Source organism: Staurois parvus, unplaced genomic scaffold (genome assembly GCF_062004578.1).
Source record: "Staurois parvus isolate SC_StPar_1 unplaced genomic scaffold, SC_StPar_1.0 ptg000229l, whole genome shotgun sequence".
NCBI classification, from domain to species: domain Eukaryota; kingdom Metazoa; phylum Chordata; class Amphibia; order Anura; family Ranidae; genus Staurois; species Staurois parvus.
Genome location: NW_028318025.1, coordinates 4,842,249 through 4,864,761, shown reverse-complemented (window position 1 = coordinate 4,864,761; position 22,513 = coordinate 4,842,249). Strand labels below are relative to the sequence as shown.

Below are 22,513 nucleotides of genomic sequence, written 5' to 3'. Positions count from 1 at the left end.
CCTTTTTCATAGGCTTTTTTGAGTTTGGGCAAGGACACAGGGGCCCCATGATCCCCTATTGCCTGGGGGCCCAATGAGTTGTCAGTCCGCCCCTGCTCAGAGGGGATTTCCCTCATTTGGAAAGATATGTCTACAGGACAAGAAGTGAGGAGAAATCTCACAAATGAGACAGGGATAGGGAAAAAATGACAGTGGTTTTAACCTTCCCCTACTCTATCCAAAACCATAAAAAAGTTTAACCACTTGGCAACTGCCTACCGCAAATATACTGCAGAAAAGCAGCCCCACTGCGCCGGATCACTTACATGTACGTAATCCGGCTGTTCCGGGTAGGGGGTGCACTCGCTCACTGCCCTGACTGTGCTGTCATTTGTTACAGTATGAACCGCTCAGCGGGCCAGGCTAATGATTTATGGCCACTACCGGCTGATCGGATGAGTGATTTATGGCCAGTACCGGCTGATCGGCTGAGTGAATGACAGAAGAGAGCCCCAACACTCTACAGACAGCAGCAGTGTGCTGGTTTTTTTCTCCCTCCATAACAGGGAGTAAAAACAGGCACATTGCTTAGTAAAAAACAGCATACAGTAACCATTGTTAGGCACACAGTTGATTGCCCCTAGATGTCAACCCCTTCCCTGCCAGTGTCATTAGTACAGTGACAGTGTATAGTATTAGAACTGATCACTGTATTAACATCACTGGAGATGTCAGTATCATTTAGTCAGTTACCAACAGCACCAGTTAGTGTCAGATTGCCCGCCGCACAATCCCACTATAAGATTCTGATCACTGCTATTACTAGTATAAAAATAAATAAATGAATTAAAATTCTAGTATATATTGCAGACAATGTAACTTTCACGCAAACAAATCAATATCCACTTATTGAGATTTTTGTTTTTACCAAAGACATGTAGCAGAATACATTTTGGTCTAAAGTTGTGAAGAAATCTATTTATTTTATAATTAGATACATTTTCTAGCAGAAAGTAAAAAATGTTTTTTTTTCAAACTTTTCAGGATATTTTCATTTATATAATACAAAAAAAAACAGTGGTGATAAAATACCACCAAAAGAAAAAGAAAAAAAATATACATTTTACGTGGGTACAGTGCTGCCTTACCATGCAAATACCAGTTAGCTGAATAGCAAAAAATGGCCTGGTCATGAAAGGGGATACATTTTTCCAAAGCTGAAGTGGTTAAGGTGGATGAATAAGGGTGGATAGGCTGCTGCATGCAGATTTGGCATCTGTACGCAGCAAGACTCTTTGCTATGTCTGTATAAAAATTAGGCGACTGGCTGTGGCCAGTTTGTATGCAGCCGCAAATGCCATCCCTGGATGTAAACTGCGTCCTGGATGGAGTTTGGAGTCCCTAATTGCATGGAATAGCTCTGATGAGTGGATACATGTGAACAGCGGGAGCACGAGCTATTGATTTGTACAGCGTACACGCCTGGCCATGTCACTTGTGCACTTGTACCACTGTGCACATGGCAATAGTTTCTCTGCTGGAAGTAGGAGTGGGCCCTTAGTGTATTAGAACTAGGGATGCACCAATATTGTTTTTTAACGGCAAGTATGAGTATCGTTGCTTTCGGTCAAGTACTCACCGATACCAATTATGGATGAAGATGAGCAATCAGATGCCATCTAGCCCGTACTGTCATCGCTGCAAGGAAAGGAAAGAAAGCGGCAAAGATTTCAAATCCCCGCCGCTTTTTCTCCTCTCCTACCAGTGAGACTCAGCATGTGATGCCTGCAAGAAGGTTTCCCGCACCACTCCTGTGTGAACTCAAGCTATGACAAGGACAGGAGCAGTGGGAAAACCGCATGTGATTTGGACATGAACTGCATTCCTGTTCAAATCGCATGCTAATCTTTGTGGTGCAATTTGCGTCCATTAACGCAAATCACACCACAAAGTACCGGTTAAGGTATCAGGAGTATTTTCATGAGTACGAGTACTTGGTATCGGTACCGATACCGGTATTGGTATTGATGCATCCCTGAAGCAAAACTGAAGACCCCTACTTAAAAGACGTCTAGTAGGTCTGAAACTGTGTATGTCTTTTCTGTAAAATACTTCTTTACCTATTTGGTAGCAACGTTTTACTATACACCCCCTATAGCACATGAGTAGTGTAGATGACAAGATTTCAGCAACATATTTATTTTATGTACTTATATAGCGCTGTCAATTTATGCAGCGCTTTTACACACATATATATATTGTACATTCACATCAGTCCCTAACCCTCAAGGGGTGTACAATCTAAGGTCCCTAACTCACATTCAGACATACACATACTAGGGCCAAATTAGACACGATCCAATTAACCTACCAGCATGTCTTTGGAGTGTGAGAAGAAACCGGAGTACCTGGAGGAAACCCACGTAGGCACAGGGAGAACATGCAAGCTCCAGGCAGGTGGTGCTGTGGCTGGGATTTGAGCCAACGACCCTAGTACTGCCAGGCAGAAGTGATAACCATTTAGCCACTGTGCTGCCCTGTATGCAGGAGTTACATCCTCAGTGGTCGAAGAAAGAAGATGCTGGTCCAGAATAAGCAGTGCAGAACATAAACGAGGTCCAACTAAGTTTTCTAAACCGAAACCAAAATTATATAATTTTTTTCACTCAAATAGAGCTTTCTTTTGGTGGTATTTGATCACCGCTGTTTTTTTTTTTTTTTGCAATATAAATGAAAAAAGACCTGAACATTTTGAAAAAAATTACTTTCTGCTATAAAACATATCCAATAAAAAAAATTCTTCATAAATTTTGGCCACAATGTATTCTGCTACATGTTTTTGATAAAAAAAATTCAATAAGTGTATATTGATTGTTTTGAGTAAAAGTTATAGCATCTACAAACTATGGTATATACTGGATTTGTTTCATATATACTACTAGTGGCGGCAATCAGCGACTTATAATGGAGCTGCAGGAGTGCAGGGGGCAATCTGACACTGACTAACTGCCACTGACATCACCAGTGACATTAATACAGTGATCAGTAATAAAACTATACACTGTCACTGTACTAATGACACTGGCTGGGGAGGGGTTAACATCTAGGGCGATCAGGGGTTAAATGTGTGCCGTACTCTGTGTACTGTGTGTGCTGCTTTTACTAAGATGTCTATCAGTTTCTCATCCCTGGTTTGCTTTGTAGGGATGAGAAAGTGACAGATCACTCCCTGTGTACAGAGTGTCGAATGTCAACACAGAGCTCTTGGCTGTGATCGTACACAGCCGATCAGCAGGTCCTGGCCGTGAATCATTGGCCGGGACTTGCTGACAGGCTCCCACCATGTACAATCACAGCGGGTGCTGGCAGGGGGGCGTGCATCCGAACCCTGGAAGTAGGCAGCAACGTACAACGGCCACCCGTCCACAGTACTTTGCAGGTGAGCAGTTCTAAAGTGATTAAAGTAGAACTAAAGTCAAGCCTTTCTTTCATTTTGGATAGAGTGTTTGAGGGTTATAACCTCTGTACTTTTTATTTCTTTTGCCAAGAGTCTCCTTTTGGGGAGATTTCCCTTCACTTCCTCTCCCCTTGACCAAAACAGGAAAATTTCTTCAAAGTGAGGAAATCCTTTGTTGTCACCAGGGTCACTAGAACTAGTGTCCCCATTGGAAGATTTCCTCCCTAATCCTGTTCTGGTGACAACCCAATAAGTGTAAATTTCCTTAAAGTGTTACTAAACCCAGGAACCTGCATTCATTATAATAAGTCTTTCACAGTACACACAACATTGAAGTGCAATTATTTTAGTAAATATACTAAATAGGTATATTAAATACCTTTTCTCATTAGCAATTAGAGCAGTCTTGTAAATATTAACTGCTAAATACCTTTTTTCATCAGCAGTATATAGCAGTCTTGTGGCTTCTATCAGTGTCCAGAAGGGCACTGGTTACAGCTTGTAGGAGGAGTTTTCATTTTGCTGTAGGAGAATTCAGAACCCCTGATCTCTTTCTGGACAGTACTGATTGGCCCTTTGCTGATCACATGCATTCTCCCAAGAAAAAAAAAACCTCTCTAGCAATATACACCAAACTGAAGCATGTGCAGAGTGACTCCACACGATGTGTCTTATCAGGAGCTAAGAGGGGGACACTGGAAGAAGGGGAGGATCGGAGAAGACAGAATCAAACCTCTTTTTTGCACAATGTGGAGGATTAATCCCTTAGGTTCCACAGTGAGTGTATCAAGCATGCTTTACTGCATATACAGACTGATTTTACTGTGGGTTTAATAACACTTTAACTTTCACTATCAGTAATAATGGTAAAGAGGGCAAATAGAGAGGGTGAATCTCCTTAATGGGGGTATAGACAGCAATGAAAGCAGGTGTTCTATCCCTCTCCACTCTGTCCAAAAATTAAAAAAATATGACATTAGTTATAATTTAATAAATACAGCCTATAGAGTGTTTATTGAATATGTTATTTCCTTGGTACCCTTATCAAACTGATCATGTCAAGCACAGAAGCAGATTCATGCTGGTATGGTCAGCTTAAAGAGTGCTGTATCTCCCGTGTTCAGTTTCATGGCCACGCCAATCCTTAACCACTTGCCCTCCATAAGATTTACCCCCCTTCCTGACTGGGCCATTTTTTGTGATACGGCACTGCATCACTTTAACTGACAATTACGTGGTCAGGCAACGCTGCACCCAAATTAAATTTATGTAACTTTTTTTCCCACAAATAGAGCTTTCTTTCATTGGTATCTGATCATCTCTGCGTTTTCATTTTTTGCGCTATAAACAATAAAATTACTGACAATTTTGAAAAAACTATACATATATTTTAGACTTTTTGCTTTACACATATCCAATGAAAAAATTTTAAAAATATAATTTCTTAATAAATGTAAGCCAAACTGTATTCTGCTACATGTCTTTGCTAAAAAAAATCCCAATATGCGTATATTAATTGGTTTACGTGAAAGTTATAGCATCTACAAATGGCGGTATATATACTGGAATTTATATGTATTTTTTTTATACTAGTAATGGCAGCGATCAGCGACTTATAGCAGGACTGTGGCAGGCATTCTGACACTGGGTGGGAACTAACTGCCACTGACATCTCCAGTGACATTAATACAGTGATCAGTGATAATTAAAAGCACTGACACTGTACTATTGACACTGGGCAGGAAGGGGTTAACATCTGGGGTGATCAAATGGTTTACTGTGTGTTAGGGAGTGTTTTTATTGTGTACTATGTGCTGTTTCTCTAAGCAGACCTGCTGCATTCTATCTCTCTGCTGTACAGAGAGATAGAAAGTAGCATGTCCATGCTGACAGGAGAGAGATCTGTGTTGTTTACACACAGGTCTCTCCCCTCTCAGCTTTGCCGTCGATCAGCGGGTCCCGGCCGGGAATTGCCAGCCGGGAACCGGTGATTGACCTCCTCAGGAGCCAATAGCAGCGCTGGTAGGTATATTTATGTGATTTTGCACAGTAAAACTGCCCTGTAGCAGTACACCTGCTATAGGGCAGTGGGCAAGTGGTAAAGGTGGAAAAACAAAGCATCTGAGCATCACAAACCAAAAGCGCTATTTAATTTATTTTTAATATTCAAACCAACCCACCCATCCATGTCTCAATGCTTTATTTTGCCGAGAAATCACTTTGTAAAACAGCCCCTAACATTTCTGACTGTGGCAATCTTGAGTGAGGGCAAATGATTCATGTAGCATTTACTTCCTAGAATCCATCTGCCCTTAACTCATGCATGCAGGCAGATGGGTGTGCTTAGAGAAAACCCCTCCTCCCCTCCTGAAGACTCCTGGGATGTATGACATCATTTGCCTAGGCATGGAAACCAGAAAGTAACTAAAGAAACATAAAAAAAATAGTTTATTCAAGTAAATATAATGTACTAAACCTTCCTATATACTAAGGCTAGTATCATAAAGATTCAAAATAGCCAATGCAGAATGAAAGAGTGAAGTTCCACTTTACAATGGTTATAAAGCCTAAACATTTTTTATCCTAATGTATTCCTTGCATTAAGGTAATAATAGCTTAGATAGTAGTATCTCCCCTAACTCCCCCCTCCATACTTACCTGAGCCTTCCCTCAATCCAGCACTGTGCCCATCTCCAACATCTCTCTCTGTCTATAGACGCAGGCAGCGCAGATCGAAAGCAAGCCCATAACAAATTAAAGCTGAGCTCCAGATCACATTTATTGCCGGTTACAACAAAGTGTTTTCTTTTAGGATAAAGTTTTACCTAATAAATAAAAGCTGATCATTGTGAGCACCCCTGTCAGTGTTTAATGGTTTCTCTCATCCCTATAATACTTTTGTAGGAGAGCTTGTTCTTTTGAAAAACAAAAGACTTTCTGGTCAGATCACCAGATAAAAATAAAACCTGAAAAAGAAAACTAGTGCAGCACACTAGCTAAATGGTTAGCACTTCTGCCTGCCAGTCCTACGGTCATTGGTTCAAATCCCAGCCATGATACCTCCTGCCTGGACTTTGTATGTTCTTCCTGTGCCTGTGTGGGTTTCCTCTGGGTACTCCAGTTTCCTGCAAAGTGTAAAAAACAAGAAGCACACCAACCTTCCGTATTACCTCAGTAACCAAAATTTATTAGTAAAGGAATGGTATTCACAAACAGCGAGCCCTGAGGAAGAAGGTACGACCTTCGAAACGCGTCAGCTGTACTGAGTGTCTACCCCCATGATGGGATTCGCGCTGGCCTCTTGTCTCTGAAGTCCCTTGGAGGACTTACATGCCTGTTTTTCTTCGCTGTTTGTGAGTACCATTCCTTTACTAATAAATTTTGGTTACTGAGGTAATGCGCAAGGTTGGTGCGCTTCTTGTTTTTTTCACTTTGCAGTATTGTTCGGGCATCCCCAGCCTTGTTTTGGAGCTGCACGACCTTTCATGCTCTGGTGGTCGTTTTGTTTGGGTTTGATTTCACCTACTCGCCACCGGCCTGGGTCCTGGAGCGCAGGAGGAATCGTATTTACTCCAGTTTCCTCCCACAGTCCAAAGACATGCTGGTAGGTTAATTGGATCCTGTCTAAATTGGCCCTAGTATGTGTATGTATGACTGTATGTTAAGGACCTTAAATTGTACACTCCTTGAGGGTTAGGGACTGATGTGAATGTACAATATATATGTAAAGCGCTACATAAATTGATGGTACTATATAAGTACCTGAAATAAATCAATAATAATAATAATGTAGCCATCATATCTATGAAGTGGTAAGTGCAATATAATAAATATTTGCTTGTGGGTATAATACTGTTTAAAGTCTCTCATTAGAGGAACTGGGTGCAGCACTTACCTTAATCCTTGCTCCAGCAGGTTTTTCTCTGCAAAGCTCTGAGTTGTGAATGGCCCTCGCCATCCTCAGGTACAGTGCATGGTTGTCAGTTCTGCCTCACACATGATGATATCAGCATATGATCGCTGGATAGATGCTGAAGTCATCATGTGCAATGCAGGACCAATAGCTGTGCATTGTACCGGCCACACATTATTTGGGTTTAAAGCGGTAGTAAACCGTAGGCACAAAAGAAAAAAAAAGTCCCCTGCAAGGTAATGTCATGATGTGCTAGTACACATCACATACTAACACATTATATAAAACTTACCTTAAAACAAAGCCCTCCAGCGGCACGCTGTCACCACTGTTGAGGCTTCAATCTTCACCCGGTCTTCCTTCTGGGTTCGTGAGCTCTGGCATTTTGACAGGCCAGGCCACGATGACGTCACCGGGCCACGGCACACAGCTCTTACCTTCAGAGCACATGGATTAAATAAAGAGAGAATATCTCCTAAATGGGCATATTTAGGAGATATTCATTTAACTTATAATAAAGCTTACCTGTAGGTAAAATTAAAAAACAAAGTTTACAACCACTTTAATACTGCTTTAAATATGGGGGCTGCATTAGTTTTCTTTTTGTTTGTTCTTACTAATGCAGGCCATACATGGTTTGAATTCTGAACGATTTTCGTACCAAAATCGGACCTACGAATAATCGGCCGATTTTCGCTCTGTTAGTGGGGCAATGGCATTTTCGTGGTTCCTCCTCATTTTTTTATCTGGCACGCTGGAAAATTTGTGAAAAACTACCTATGTTCGAAATCATTGGTGGCACCATCGGATTACAGAACGAACGATGTTTCAATTTTTGGACGAAAAATAGTTCAGAATTCGAAACCATGTACGGCTTGCATTCATTTCAGTTGGTGATCCTGCCAGCAACACACTTCCTGTCCTAGGGTGTCTGCATTCTGGATGAAGTAGTAAAACAGACACCTTTGGACAGTAACATTGTCAGTCCGGGGGTGGGAGGCTAGCTCCAGACTAGCATATTTAAATGGACTTGACTAACAAATTAAAGCGGAACTCCACTTTACATACACATACTTTATAAGCAGTTACAGCAAATTTTTTTTTTCCTTTTTGAATAAAAGATTTATATAAATAAATAAATAAAAGCTTACCCTTGTCAGTGGTAAACAGTTTGCCTCAACCCTTTAACTGTCACCTTTGCTGGACAGCTTTAAAGTAAGTTGAAAAGTAACAAAATTACCGGTCGGATCACCAGATTAGAATAAAGGGAAAAACAGAAAACTAAAGCAGGCACTTTAAAGACCGGTAAGCTGAAATATATTACATTTCTGATTTGGGTTCAGATATGCTTTAACCTTTGCAGCGCAGGAATGTTTTTTGTCATTTCCAGAGGTCACCTTTACTAGGTTTACTAGGTTACTAGGTTTTCATTTTTATTTTTATTTTTTTTACTGAGGTCTACACATCTGGCCAAAAAGAGGGACAGCTGAGGAGGAAAGAGGGACAGAGGGATTGGGTTCCAGAAGAGGGACAGTCCCTTGAATTCTGGTATCTGTAGTGAACCTTAGAGCCTGGAAGGCAGGGGAAGAAGAGGAATGATCAGGCACAATGCTTAAACACACAGAAAACACAGAGGGCTCGGAAATGTAACGGGAAGGTAGCGTGGAGATAAAAATAGGAAGCTATCTATCCAGAGGAGGATAAAGAGGAACAGAGGAGTGCAGAAGAGAGGGGGAGTGAACAGGGGAGGAAAGAAGGGAGAGAGAGGGAGGGAGAGGAAGAAAGAAGACAGAAGGGGGGGAGAGCAGCAGAGGGGGAGGTAAGAAAACGACACCTCGCTAGGCACTGAGTTTTAAATCCACTGCCTCTATTCCTCCTCTCCATGTTACAAAGGCTGGGAGCTGCTTTTTTTCCCCCATTCGTCTCCTGTCACTTCCTTCCTGGACGACTCCTCTGACTTTCTCATGCTGCCAGCACACAGACACTTTGCTGACTGTACACAGCCATCCCTCTGCCCACTGTTGGATTGAGTTGGTGAAAGAGTGGAGATCTCCAGGACTCAGAAGAAGCTGTGCTACATACAAAGCCCTGGTCGCCTGGTCACCCCAATGAGAGGAGAGCCTCTGAAGGACTGGTAGCCTCAGCAGATGTCTCATGTGAGTAAGACTTTTGGTGGGGAGGTCACCCTCCTCTGCACATCAGGCTGCCATGCTTTGCTTAGCTGACATTGAAAAGTTTACAGTGTGTGCACTTCCAGGGCTCGTGCCAACGGCTGAGCGTAGCAGTTTATTCATTTATTATATGTCACCGACAACTTACGTACTGTACGCGCGCGTCAATTCCTGCCAACGAGGAGCTTGCAATCTAAGATCTCTATCTCACACACCAGGGCCAGTTTAGACAGGGGTTAATGAACCTACCGACACATCTTTGGAGCTTAGGAGGAAACACACTAGGACCAATTTAGACAGGGGCCAATTAACCTACCAGCATGCCTTTCAAGCCTTTATAAGCACAGGGTGAAAATGCAAACTCCATGCAGATAGCGTCCTGACCAGGATCTAAAGCGAGAACCCCAGTGCTGCAAGGCAGACGCTTTAACCCCTAAGCCGCTGTGCTGCTCTGAGCTCAGTTTCGACTTTTCCAGCAAGCCGTGACCTTGTTCCACTTGTATCAAGTTGATCATTTTTTCCAAAGCAGATCAAGTTGCATAAGAATATTGTAGCCATAAGACTCACTTCCTACAGGATGTGAACACTGTCATTGCTAAGGAAGCATGCCCCAACACTCAGTATCAGGCACACAGTCCCAAATAGCTTGACATTCGTGTTGTACCTTGTTGGGTGTCACTAAAAGGTCATTTATTGCCACTTGAGCTCTTCAGAAGAGCGGAGCTTCCCATAGCACATTGTCACTGTCAGGGGAAGCAATGTCATTTATTAGGCAGCATCCTTCCAAAGCACATTATACTATTTTAATTAGACGGCACAATTGCAATCAGCATAGCCCAGAGCTCACATCCTGCTTTCTTTGCAAGTATTAACCTCGTTCTTAACCTTAAAACACCGCCGGTGTTTAATAATAAATAAAGATGATAGCGAAACCGAAGCCTGAATGATTTATATGCTTGAAGGAGCATGTCATGTTTTATTTTAGGTTTTCATGTATAGCTTTAAATCGCTGCCCGAGTGTAGATCAAAGTTAAGAGGTGAAGTGAGTTGGCACAGTAGTGCAGGCAGTGTTTTTCCTGATCCTTACTGAAAAGTTTAATATTAAAAGACATCATCATCATCATCAATATCAGTACAGAGCAGGCACGTGTTCTGTCCTTGACGTACGCAGTTCACTTTATCCCCCGGTAGAACGGTGATGTTTGTTGTTATGCTGCTCCGGTGACTTTTCTGTGACATTTACAAAACAACTTTTGTAATGGGATGCACAGCGTGGTAATAGACTTATGAGGTTGATAAATATGATCATAAGAAGTATAATTCCATAAACCTTGGCAGAGCCTGATCCTAAAAACACCTGCACTTCACCACACCGCACACCCTTCCCATTAAAAGATTGGCACTTATGTTTTGTTTGCAGTGCTGAGAAGTACAGGAATGTATGGCATTTACTATGGAAAAAACTCTTTTAGATTTTTTTTTTGGCCTTCGGGTTAATTTTTTTTAACTTTTTGTTAATTGCGTGTAACAATCCGAAGATTTAGCAGATAACACATATCAGATTCAAAACCGATGCCACGGTTGTGCCCTCGGCGTACTTCAATATAGGCCAACGCTGACACATAGAGATAGCATGACATCATTTGGCCAATGTAAACAAACTTTTGTAATAAGCAAAATGTTTTCTCAGTAAGGCATGCAGTGAATGATTACCAATCAGGGCAAATGATCATTTCCCGGTTACTTGAGATTGCATGCATTGATTTGCTTCTATCTAAATCAATAGTCACAAAGAAGTTGATCCAATTAGGAGACTGGACTCAATGTCTTCCCTGGAGTTCAATGCAGGATGACGCTATTATTAATAAACTTATATACAATTATATATTTGTAATTTGAAATGTGTTTATAATCCAGAATAAGATGCAACATTTGTAATCTTAATAAAAAATGTCCTTTGAAAGATCCTGTTATACAGAAAGAAGATCTATTGACAGCTTCAGCTTGTCAATATTCAATTCCCATTATAGTACGGACACAGTAAATATATATAGTATTTCCATAGTAAATGTAAATAGAAGAAACTTTTATCCTTTAACTGTGACCCCAAAGAAATTCACCAGATACAAAATATCACTTAATGTAAGGTTGCTATCAATGCTCCTTATATGATGTCCTATGTCCATAGACATATATACTGTATATACATGTATTTGTCTAGATACATCCATATACAGCATTTTCAACAATTAGCAGTCACTGCCTTCTTAAAGCAGGTACTTTAGAGGTTTAGAGCACACGTGCCTTAGTGTAGTGTGCAGCTGAGAGGGTCAGAACAGTGCTTAAGGTCAGGTAATTAATATTTAGTGCCTCTTCTAGGGCACATTCATCTCACAGCTGTATTGGCTGGAGCGCTACAGAGTTTGGCTCTTTACTTGAATCTGTCATCCCTGTGAAATCAAATCAGCTTTGTTGATCCTCAAGTCGAGTGAACAGGGGTAACCCAGTGTTGTGTGCCGGATAAAAGAAGGATTAAGCAGTTCACTTGTCACTGTGATCGACCACAGATAACATCTGCACATGCAGGGCACACTCCTTGGTTATTTGATTATAGCCTAAGGAAGACTTATCCCTGTTTAGTCATGGCTTAACATAACCCTTGCCAAAAAGAAGAATGGAAAAAAAAAAGTTATATATCCAGATATTGAAAATTTTCTAACGGCTACATTGAAACACTACACAGATGTAGGGGCATCAAAGAAGCACGTTTTACCAAAAGTGAATTTGTTTAGCAATTAACAATATGGTACAATAGGCATTATGTCACTATGCCATCATCTCTATTAAAACAAATAATTGTTAATACAGATAAAAGATTTTATATATTTCAGGGTATACTGGTTTACTGGTCAGACTTTAACTTTTTTCCAGCAAGCAAATGTATATTATAACAAGTTTGATCAACATAGCACACCTGTATTTTGGGTTACCGGAGATAATGCTTTATTCTGAATTTTATTTAAGAAAGGAGATTTTTTTTTTAATGGTCTTTCTTAAATAGTTCTTGGTAAAATTTACTGTATGAGAGATCATTAAATAATTAGACAAAGTAATGTCATTTTACAATGTACCACATTTAAATTTCATCAAAGTCCTATAGAAACAGAAAAAAACAAACATGCATGTAGTGTTTGGATTATCTTTTTTATTTTGTTTTAAGATTTTACTGAATTTTGATATTGTCTGAGTTATAAAGGATAGGTTCATTTAATTGATGGAGATATAACAGCAGACTGCATTATCACCTGTCTGGTTATTTATGATGTATTTTCATCTTCTTTAAGATGCAGAAAACGTTGAATGGATTATTCCATTTAAAAGTCTATTTTATGACATTGCTTAGGCATAGTCATGAATGTAATTTTCTAGGACATATAGATATTTGTAATACAATCATTAGAACACTTTTATTACATTTGTAATCAGTCTACTTTGCTTTATGTCTCTTCTCCATGGATCTCTACCTGTTGAGAAGTTTCTAAATCGTTATTAGTTCACATTGCATTGCAGAATGCCGTTTTTTAGGGCTTTTGCCCAAAGTTTACTTTTCCCCATAACTTTTCTGCACCTCTCTCAAGATTGTTAACATCATACGGTAAAACTTGTAATATGAGCATAGATTACCAGGGCTGTCAGGTTTATTTAAATAAGCCAAGATTAACATTCAAAGTTCTGGAAGTAACCCCTAGCAACACATTATCAATCCTATATCTTGTTCTGTATGCCGCAAACTGATGAAAGTTGAAATGTGATTGGTTGCTGTCCGTCACTGAACTGTGCATATCATCATTCCCCTGCACACTGCCCTATTAATTAAACTCACATGTATATTAATATTCGTGTTATTAGTATTATTATTATTATTAATAATAATAATAATAATAATAATTATAATAATTATTATTATTATGACGTGGCAATCCTGCTCAACCCCATAACTACGTGGCATCCTTCTTAACTCTGGCTACATATGTACTGGTCAGTTCAAGATTATTACAGCAGACCTTTGCTTTTATGTACTCCATCTTCTGTGATTATGTTTCAAATTCATTACCAGCAGTGAAATTTACCTGGGTATGAGTGCAAACTTTTTAGTATTTTTGGAGGTATCATTTATTTGAACATTAACAACCGATTTAAATAGATAAGAAAAAGATGATATATACTGATATATGAAAGTCACATACGTATTAGATGGGCCAATAGCCAGGTCTTTCATACTGGTGAAGCATACATTGTGATTCTTGGGTGGTTTGCAAAGTTAATTAGCTCAAGTTTCTGCTAAAACAAGAATTGCTGGCATAACCACTAAAATATTGGCTCATATAACAATTCAAAAAGTATCATTATATATCACATTACTGTAATATCTATTATTAAACAATTACTGTTAATAAATTGATTTCTAAAGTACAATCTGAGTAAGGTACATTTGAATTTTTTTTTTTTACAGAATCCCTGCCAGCAAAGAAACTTACATTCTAATGATTGTTTTATATGTGTCATAAAGGTGCAAACAATAGCTAAACTGCATCTGATTTTTCTTGCAGGACATTTTTAGATTGTGGGGGAAACTGGAGCACCTGGTGCAAACCCATGCAAACTCGGGTGTATGAAGTCCATGTCTATAATACCCCTAGGGACTGAACCCATTACTTGGCACTACAGGGCCATAGAGCTAACCTTACAGCCCCAATGTTGCCTTCAAAACATAATGAAAAATTATATGAAGTAGCACTACAAAAGGCATATTTAATGGCCAAAGAGCAAGATGCAGTTAGTAACTTATAACAACCAATCAGAGCTCATCTTTCAAGGATGGCTCTAAATGAACAGTGAAATCTGAATAGCTGCTGTAGTTTACTGATCTGTGCATATACCACTGCTTTTTACTTCATGAAATATAACACATGCAAACTTTAATTTCATATATCTAATTTGTATATATATATAAAACATGATCTCAGGTCATTTATCTGCGTAGAATAAACAGTAAATTAATATTGGTAATTATTGATCTCTCCACTAGTTTCATAAAGATATGTGGTGTTCAGTTTTTTTGTAGAATACATACATGTATAGCAAGACAAAGTTCCCATTTACGGTAACTTGTGTACTACTTTCCGGGATAATGTTTTACTGGTTGTTGACTCGCAGCAGAAATGAAGTAGTTTTAGTCCGCATCAGGAAGCACCTTCTCTATGAACTGCTGATGTGATTTTTAGCTTTCCCACCAATAATATATGATAGAAAAGATAAAGTAGGAAGTATATTCTGGAGGACGTTCAGTGTCAGTGGTTGAACTCTGCATCATTCTTTGCTGGTAATGAGTTTAAAACTAAGCACATCTTGAGCATGACTAGTCATGCATGTCTTCAAAGGCCAGTGACAATACACTCACAAATGTCAGTGTACAGTCGTTGTTTGACTGATCCCTTCATATGGTTCGCATACACTGATGATTTATGGTACATGGGAATGTCCATGACCTCATTGCATGCACAAAAACGCTACGTGTAATCTAAACAGTCCTAATTGTACACAGGTCCGAAGGTGACAAACAGCTTGGATTGTATTACATAGCAAAAGGCTAATAATGTCAACAATGCTTTATGCTATTGCATGGATGGGCCTTTTATGGTGCTAACAGTCAGCTGATCTTCTTTCTTTGTTAAATTAAATATTTCAATGCGTTTAGCTTACCCTTTGTAACAATAGCACATATAGAAATATAAAGTGTAATTATTGTCAGGAACTGTTTGGAACATCATGGAGGACAACAAACTGTGTTAATGCTCCATGTACTGTATGTTCTTCTTATACTCACAACTTATGCAAGTTTATAACCCTATAGTAACTATTCCTTTTTATTTTCATCGTGGGTTTTGGCCTAAAGACGAAGAACATATTTAACTGATTAGCAAGTGTTTTCAATATGACCAGTGTACCCTAGATACTTATTTATTACTTTTACAAACTGCTGCTTATTACTATTTGATTGCAATGCTCTCTTTTATATACTCTGTCACTGTCTGTACTGCTACAGTGGAGCAATATGTATGGTTGCATCATGCGCGTGTGTTTCCTCAAATGGAAACTTGTAAATATTTTAAAATCATTGTACTCCCTGTTGTAGCCAGATGTTAATTCTGCATTTTGTGATTTTTTTTTCTTGATACGCTACTCAGCTTTACCCCAGATTGTGTAACAAGGGAAGGCAATGTAATTGTATTACTTTGATTCCTCTATTTGTAATGTCATAATGCCCAAAGAATGCTTTTTTTTTTACAAATATTATCTATTTTTGGTTATTTTCATTGTAATGTGTATATTCAACATTATTTAACAGTTCAAAGCAACTTTATTAACTAATCAACTTTATTGCCTAGTTAACTTGTAGAATCATACCAACAGAGCACACCACCACATTCTAGGGCCATTATGGGACAGAAAAGTGTGCCTGTTCCACAACAGGTACATTTGGGGAGTAAAGCTTATTGACAGGTGGTGGGTACAGCAGTGGGGACATTTGTGGAGCAAAGCTGAATGTCAAAGCAGAATAAAGATGGTTCACTTTTTCCTACTCTAACAATTTCAAAAAGGACTATAGTAGAGATCTACAAAGGGTGTAAAATTGAGTTATGGTATGATAATCTGAAGTAAATACAAGCAATATGGGCAAAATTAAATGTCAGATAAGTTCAGGTTAACACATTTTTACTATTTGTTTATATAATTTATTTGCTATAATATAGAATTTACAGTTTTATTATGTGACTGTATTTAATCCACTCGTCAGTATGCCTTTAATACTTATACTAAGCATAAGTATATAGTATGGGGTACAGGTTGTAGTGACAGAGGAAGCAGAGTAGACACCTATGCAGAGGAGGGCAGTGAAGTTGGTGGAGAGCAGAGGCAGCAATGGGGACACTTGCGGAGCAGAATGTAGTGCACAAATGTTGGCGTACAGCCTCAACAGAATGGGAACCCTTGAAGCGGAATGTAGTGTGCAGGTAGTTGATGACAGAAAGCTGGGTAGTATGGAGTAGTGTGCAGGTGGTGGGGGAAGTGTCAGCAGAGTGGGCACTTGTGAAGTGGAATGTAGTACAGAGGTAGTTGAGGACAGAGGCAGCAGAAGGTACACTTATTGAGAGGAGTGTAGAGTGAAGTTGGTGGGGGACAGAGGCAGTAGAGGGGGCACTTATGGAGCAGAATGTAGTATGCAGATGTTGGGGGGACAGTGTTAGCAGAGTGGGCATTTGTTGGTCGGCTATTCAAGTGGCTGAGGACAGGAGCAGCAGAGGTTACTCTTGTGGAGAAAAGTGTAGTGTGCAATTAGTAGGAGACGCCAAAGGTGGTGCTTGTGTGGTGTACGTTTGTAGTGTGTGTTCTGTAGTATACATGTAAAGGGGACAGTGTCAATAGAGTGGGGACTTGTTCATTGGAATGTAATAGGAAAGTGGCTGAGGACAAATGGAACAGAGAGGACACTTTTGGAGAAGAGTGTAGTGTGAAACTGGTAGGGGACAGAGGCAACAAAGGTAGCACTTGTGGAGCAGAATATAGCCTACAGGTAGTGGGGGACAGCGTCAATAGAGTGGAGTGAAATATAGTGTGCATGTATCTGAGGACAGAGGCAGCTGATGTTGCAGTTGTGGAGAGGAGTGTAGCGTAAAGTTGGTGGGGGACAGAGGAGTAGAGGGGACACTTGTGAAGCAGTGTACAATGCGCTGGTGGTGAGAGACAGAGACAGCAAAGGGACACTATTCTGGATAAAGTAGTAGTAAAGTTTGTGTTAGCCCACTCCACTCCCAACTCTAATTTGCATGGAATTTTTCAAGACTAGCAGTGCCAAGCTGCCAGCCACATTGTCATTGCTCTGTTAGTGTTCTGCTGGTTTGTATGAATTGTGAATGTAGGCTTTGGCCAGCAACACTTGACAAACCTAAAGTAGAAACATATGTTGCTTCCCTGTTACTAGTAGGCCATATTGAGACTTGTAGTTCTTTTGTAACTTAAGCATGTGTATCTCTTTGCAGTCTTTGTTTGAGAGCAAATCCCAATTCTCACATCTGATCAAAACACGTGATTGTTAGTTAAGCTTTGAAAATTGGAAAAATAACAAGTCTTGTTGTTGCCCCATCCTCCTTTTAAATTATTTAGCTGTACACAAAGTCTTCTGAGATACTGAGCTTTTAAAAGTTACTGACAAGTCCCTTGAGTTACCCAATTTGCTCCAACAAGATCAAGGTTGCCATCAACTAATCTCAAGGGTAATGGTTGTGTTTGCTATTGTAAAAGCTAGAGGTGAAGCCTATAAGTACCCTTCTCTTTGTCAGTGATCTATTATACCTAGAGAAACTACAGTAGATGTAAGACTACCACAGCATTCACTTTTGCACTAGTTCCAATTCATTGAGGTTTGATGGTGAAGAAAAGCAAAGTAAGAGATTATTTTATTTTATTTTATAAAAGTAATCAAATAGATTGGATATGTCACACCTGCAAAAACCATAATCTAAGTGAATATCTCTTTAGGTGCCTTGTGTATATTTCCTAAAACAGTTATACTTAGTATAAGTATTAAAGGCATATGGAAGAGTGCATCAAATACTGTACAATCATGAAATAGAACTGCACGTCGGTCTATGTTATAGCAACTAAAATGTTTAGAGAATAGTAAAAAATGTGCTAACCCGAGCTGAACTGAACCTTGCCCATAAATATTGCTTGAATTTACTTTAGTTTATAATACTATAGCTCAGTCTTCCACCCATTTTAGATATCTACTATAGCCCTTTTGGAAATTGTTAGAGTAGGAAAAAGGGGACCATCTTTAGTTTGTAAAACCAAGTGTACAAAGAAAATGTTATTGGTTTCTTGTGATTCTTAGATATTCAATGCTTTCTATTGGGAAACACTTCCATTTGAGTCTGGCAGTCCATAAGAAGATCTATGACTGCACTTGGATTTTCAAATTAAAAACTTTAGGCTAGTCATTGATATCTAGGATCTACTCAAAACATGCATTTGTAAGCTGGAAAAACAATATTTTAATGCCTTTTTTACATGTTTTTATACTTGTTTGTTTAGCATATTTTACATATGCTGATCTTTGAAATTTTTCAAACCTAGAAAACAAAATTCAATAATAGAATACAAATGACAAGTACCATAAAATATTAGGTTCTTTCTTTAGTGAATATGTGTGCCTTATTTACATGTAACAATATAGGTGCCTGTTAAAATTAATGTATTTAGTAAATCAGTGAGTTAATTAAAAGTACAAGGCATGCTATCAGTTATACTTTTTCTGTAATTTATTAATCTGATTATTTAGGTCATGTAATACATACATTTTAATATGTATTTTAATGGTGTTCCATAGAGGTGCTCATTCTGCATGGTGTCAACATTGAAAATAGCTAATAAATTTAGTGAAGACATTCACATATTCTGCTCTGACTTTACGCATACGCAGGCTGCATGTCTTTGTCAGTTAATTAACACATTTAAAAATATTATATCAGTCAAGATGGCAGGATTCAAATTTTGTCCCATATATGGCCTTGAGTAATATTACATATAATGTTAAAATTGTTGCTTAGTATATTTGTTTTGAATAGTCAAACTGAATAGTAGCTTATTGTGGTGGGGTTTTTTCTCAGCAAGGGAGAGTTGACTCTTGTATGCATATAAATAAAAAACATTTTTTTAGTAATAGAGTATAATGTGCACACAGTTTGTCCTTTAAACATGTTTTTGTATGGGAGTTAGAATTATTGGAAAAAGTGTGCAACAAGGGCAACCTATCATCCTACTGTTTATCAACCTACTGCCTTACTGTTTCTATACCTATTAGAACCATCTCAGAAGTTTTTTAACTATATTGAAAAGTCTTTTCAGATAAATGTTTTTGTATTTTTACATATATTTTATTTAGTAGCACTCATCCCCTTTACATGTTACAAGCCCCATTTTGAGTTTTGCTGTTTTACATCATCCCATTGAACACTGGCTACTTTGTTGCAATTTGCAATATTATCTATGGTTCCCTGAAAACCATAAAGAGTTCTACCATAATTTATTATTTTTGTATTAGTTTTTCATTGTTAAACCTACTATCATAGCCCTGTTAGAGAAAGACTGCCCTATTATAGAGGGCAAGCACTATGGGAGAGACTTCTCTTTCAGAAACTGACCTGTGATAGAACTATGGGGGAGAGTCTGCCATATGAGATGTTGTCCTGTAGGAGATAGATCATCAAGTGGGAGATTGGCCTATTAGAAACTTCAATTTAAATGATTGTTAGAGACAGAGGGAGAGACTGGCCAGAAAAGGTACATAGTGTTAGCTAAATCACCCACTGGCGTGTTATATATCTTGTTATTTCTCAGAGACTCCAGATCTTCTTCTTGGAGATCCCAACTCCCTTACTTTCAAGAGAGTCTCATTAAAGTCTTAATGCCCCTGCCTTTTTCTTCTATAAAGTAAAATAAATGAAAAGCATACAGAAAGAATGAACCACTTCACAATAGGTAAACCTGAAAATTATCATGTCACTGTTTTCTCTGAAAGAGATTTAACATAGTGTTGTTACAGAACATGACCATGCAACTTGGGAAGTTCTAAAGCCTGTTCAAAAGCTTACAACCATTGTATTCATATGCTATTCAACCAATGTGTTTTTGTATAATGACGTTCTATTTGAGATTGTTTCCAAAGTGCTGTATCTGATGCATAGCCATGGCTCAGGAGAGAGTAAGGGGATGTCTGTCTGCTAACAATGTTCAACTGTAAGCTGAAATGTCTCAAAAATGTGTATGTGGAAGACATCTAAAGAGATTGCTTACTAACATGTGAGCAAAAGGCAATACATGTAACATCTGCAGTGTATGGATATACTGCTCAGAATATCATATGAACATGTGATTGACACATGATCTACCTTTCTGTACAACAAGCTAACACTTTGAACTTTGGGCTTTTGAATGCTGGTCAAAAATGGCAGGCAAGAGACCCACAATTTCTGTCTTTGAAGCATTAGCTAAACAAATTTTATTAGATAGAAAAGAAAACACTGACCTCAAAAAGTGCTTTTGTGCATCTGATATATGTATGTACTTATTACTGCATATTTAATTGTGGGCTTTTAGGATACAAAGCAAATTATGTTTATATTTTTTTCCAAGAACAATAGGAAAGGAGACAGAAAATGCAGGCACAAAACATCAACTTTTCACTTACTTATCTTTACCACATAGTTGATCTTTTCCCCACACAGACTAATTTACAGACATTAATATTGTCAGTAATATTCAGTATGCCTGAACCTTATGCTTTCTATGGGGAGTAGCTAATTCTAGTTATATGTTAAGAAGATGACCCATTAGGATTCTAATAAGAAAACATGGTATAAGGGATTATTCTGCCGAGGTGCATGCCTCTATTAGAAAAACACTTAAAGTAAATAGATAGACCAGTATATGTCCATGATGAGCTGGTTTATCTGAAATGATACAGTATATGGTGGGCCAATTAGTATTGAATGGTTCATGCCACAAACTAGCAGCATTTGCTTAGCAGCAAGCATATTTCCCCATTCCAGCTGCACATTAATAATTTCCATGCTGGATCACATGATTTCATTCCATAGTTTCCAGTATGTTTGGATCATGCAGTGTTAGGTAGAATAAGCAGTATTGTATTGTTCATTATGGGACTGATTTGTAAAAGCTATACGAAAAGAAAATGTGTGTATTACCCACCCACCCAGTAAAAGCCCATCTGTCGGTTAATGGCAACATTCTTTTTCCTTGCAGTTTTTTCAAATTTTATTGTGTATTGTCTGCAGAACAGTTTTAAGATTACAATCTAAACCAGAGCTCCTAAGTAGAACATGTATTGCAGATAGCTACAATATTGAAATATACTATAGATGGCCTTAGTCCTTTAAGGCTTGATACTAGTCTGCCAAAACACTTTCCAAGACCTCAGACCTCACACTTTCAAAATTCGTCTACACCTAATACACTTTTCAGATGAGGACTATGAATCGAATCTTGAGCTTTCAGTGATTGTTGATAAATGATACAATGATTACACAGCTGAAATTACCCTAAAACTTTGCTAACACTTGTCCTTAATAGAGATATGGTCCATAAAGCAATGCCATAGTGTACATTTGCTGAGTGGCTCATCTAATATCTCTGGATTATGAACATTTCTGGTTAGTAGGGTTCATTTTTTTTTGGTGTTTGTCAAAGTAGCCAGCAGAGCAATACAAAATTTTGCCTGGCTAAATCCTAACCATGGCAAGATTCACATTACTTTTTGTGAATGAGGTTTGTTATGCCCATTTGCCTCCAAAGGCTATGCATTTATTTAGGTCTTAGTTCTTTGGTTTCGTGAAAGCTAGTTTAAAATTCTAAAAGCTAAGGCCTTCAAAGTGTAACTGCTATTTAAAATCAATAGAGACAGATGTTTTGTTGGTTTTATATTACTAGCACTTTGTACCTAGCTAAATTATTAATTAGCTGCTATTGCAGAAAAATGTTATGAATGAATATGGTGTTTTTTTTTGTAGTAGTACTATGGTGTTTTTCGGTAGTTTTTGACTGATGTGAATGTACAAAATATATATATATATGTAAAGTGCTGTGTAAATTGATGGCACTTTATAAGTACATGTAAGAAATAGATAAAACTCCCTTCATCAGCTCTTGAATGTGAACACTTTGTGCACAAATGCTTTGCCATGGCTTTAACGCTAAATAGTTTTCTTAGCACAAAACCTTTTTTACACCAGATGTCAGGGAGTGCTTTCTGGGATTAAAAAATGTGCCCTGAAACCTATGCTGTTAACACACCTTTCATTAGATTTATGAAGCCTTACTATGATTTTTTACAAAAAGGCATATCACAATAAC

General features: G+C 38.5%; 1 protein-coding gene across 8 annotated transcripts in view; it reads left to right on the top strand.

Moving 5' to 3' along the window:
- MEF2C (myocyte enhancer factor 2C) overlaps positions 1 to 22,513 on the top strand; it is a 354,593-nt gene that overhangs the window by 98,111 nt on the left and 233,969 nt on the right. The window contains exon 1 of one of the 8 annotated variants that reach the window (XM_089679643.1): positions 9,226 to 9,505. The exons of the other annotated variants lie outside the window; for them this stretch is intronic. The gene's annotated coding sequence lies outside the window, so the exon portion shown is untranslated. Of the gene's footprint in view, positions 1 to 9,225; positions 9,506 to 22,513 lie in introns of those variants that run through there. 8 annotated transcript variants of the gene reach the window in all.